The sequence below is a fragment of the Myotis davidii genome, unplaced genomic scaffold (genome assembly GCF_000327345.1).
Source record: "Myotis davidii unplaced genomic scaffold, ASM32734v1 scaffold244, whole genome shotgun sequence".
Lineage (NCBI taxonomy): Eukaryota > Metazoa > Chordata > Mammalia > Chiroptera > Vespertilionidae > Myotis > Myotis davidii.
In genome coordinates, this window is record NW_006294993.1 from 528,871 (window position 1) to 531,343 (window position 2,473).

A 2,473-nucleotide genomic window follows, 5' to 3' on the forward strand; every position below is an offset into this window, starting at 1 on the left:
TACTTTCTGTATTTGAAACTTTGTTGCGACTCCAGCTCTGAGATCCCCGCTGACTGAAAACAGGTTTCTGGGGTTTTGTTTAGCTTCTATATTTGTTACAGACTGTCACACACAGAGCAGGGCCCATGGGGGGTTTTGGGGGGCCGCACCCTGTCACACACAGAGCCGCAGGCGACAGGTAGGGCTCGGCGGTGCGGGCGGGGGAGCCGAATCCGAAGTGTCTTGCTGAGTTTCTTAGCAGCTCAGAGCCCAGCAGCGGCAGGCGGGGAACGTTGGAGTCCTCCGTCAGTCACTGAAGCAAGCAAGCCAGCCTCCTGTTCGTGTCAGTAGCCTGGCTGCCGGCCGCCATCTTGGCTGGCAGTTAATTTGCATATCGCCCTGATTAGCCAATGGGAAGGGTAGCGGACGTATGGCTAATTACCATGTTTCTCTTTTATTAGATAGGAGGATATTCAAACCTAGGCCTTAAAATAATAAGCCATTTCATGTCTGAACTGGGAAGGATGGCTGCTCAAATGTTTTTTCAGAGCCACAAATTCTTGCGACTTGGGGGCTGCACATGTAGGCACATAGCTCAGCTTGGCTGGGTGGGACCCTGGCTGGGTGTGGCGAGAGTATGGTTGAGACCAGAGCTGGTGCATCTGTGCCCACCCCAGCTGGACTAGAAGCCCAGATTCTCTGGGAAAGGCAGGACTAGAAGGACCACCTCCAGGGACTCCAACATTTTCCAAGAGAAGCTGGAAATCTAAAATTTTAAATATATTTCTTTATTGATTTCAGAGAAGAAGGGAGAGGGAGAGAGAGATGGAAACATCAATGATAAGAGAGAATCATTGATTGGCTGCTTCCTCCACATCCCCGACCGCTACTGGGGATTGAGCCTGCAACCCGAGCATGTGCCCTTGGCTGGAATCGAACCTGGGACCCTTCAGTTCACAGCCCGATGCTCTATCCACTGAGCCAAACCAGCTAGGGCAATCTAAAATTTTAAAATGTGAACTTTGTAAACTTTGAAAAAGTTGGCAACTAATTAAACATTTGGAACACTGAGAGGATAAAAAATCATGCTTGTTCCTGGTGCATGACCTCTGCCGCCTCTCTAGCAGTGTTTTCATGAAAGTGTCCAATAAGCACCGCCAGACCTACAGAGGATTTTTATAATAATTTGTCGGAATCAAATAGAGGAAATGCTTGGAAGCAAGATCTCGACAGACAGAAAAGCGCTTCTCAGGACTACAGACTGCAGCTTCTTTTATGCATTTGGAGTTAAGGAGGGAATGGAAGGAAGGGAGAAAGCCCGGCCTGGATCGGATTACAAGATTATGTGCTCAAGCTTTAAAGGGAGGGTCTGCAAGGGGGCAGTTCAAAGGTGTGAGAACCTAGATGCACAGAAACAATGGACAGGGCGGGCTTGAGGCAAAGACTTTTTATGGAAGGAGTCATAGTCCTGGGGCGGGGCCAGTTAGGGTTTGAGGTGAGATTGCTTCCTGTAGACCCCCATTCTCAAACGTTTGTAATTTTGTAGAAGACATGGAAAACTAGATCTTAATCTTAGGAACTAACATTTTTGTCTTATTTTTATACTAGAGGCCTGGATTCTTGCACTGCTGGGGTCCCTTGCCTGGCCTGTGCCCTCTCGCAATCCAGGACCCCTTGGGGGATGTAGTAGTGTGCCAGGTGACAGGCAGCTGGGGAGGAGCCTGAGCCCAGGCCATGTGCCGCGCCGCTCCCGCTCATCCTGGCTCTGCTGCTCCTGCCACCTCTGCTGCTGCCGCTGCCCCTGGTAGCACTGCCGGGAGCTCTGAGCCCGGCTTCTGGTGCCCATGGGTCAGCTGAGTGGCGCTCCCACTGTGGGATCACACTGACCACCAGGGGGCAGCTCCTGCGTTGAGGGTCTGCTCCCTGGTGGACAGTGCGCATCATACTGACTGATCGACCAGTTGTTGTCGTTCAGCCCTTTAGGCTTTTATATATAGAGAGATATTTATGCCCAAGAATGCTATTTAAAAAATACTTTTTTATATCTTACCTCTAAATTAGTTGGTGCTCAGTTTTCACTAATAATGAACCCAAGCTTGGTGCCAAGAACTGGGTATGGGCTTTGGCTCCTCCAGGGACTGGGAAGAGGAAGATGGTGTCTAAACTCCAGCAGTTCTCTGTGAAGTAACTTTTGTTGCCATTGGAGGCAGGGATTCAGTTTTGTGTGTTCACATCACTTAGTGCTCTGTTTTTGAAATTTGGGTGAGGACAGCTGTTGATGGGCGTTGTAGGCTGGTCCCTTGCCTGTGTCTGTTGTGAGTCCTGTTGTCACAAACTGGATGTGTGGATCTGTGTGAGTCCAAGCTCACAGTTATTTTGGCCGTTGTGTCTGGAGATGGGGTTGCTGGTCTTGTGGGAGGAGGAGCACACCTATTTTAGAGGAAACTTCCAGACTCTTTTGCAGGTGGTTGTGTGGGTCCCCCCCCCCCCCCCC

The 2,473-nt window shown here is 50.2% G+C and overlaps 1 protein-coding gene across 2 annotated transcripts in view; it reads left to right on the top strand.

The window, feature by feature from the left end:
* Positions 1 to 2,473, top strand: part of GMEB2 (glucocorticoid modulatory element binding protein 2) — a 20,611-nt gene that overhangs the window by 2,232 nt on the left and 15,906 nt on the right. The window lies entirely within an intron of this gene.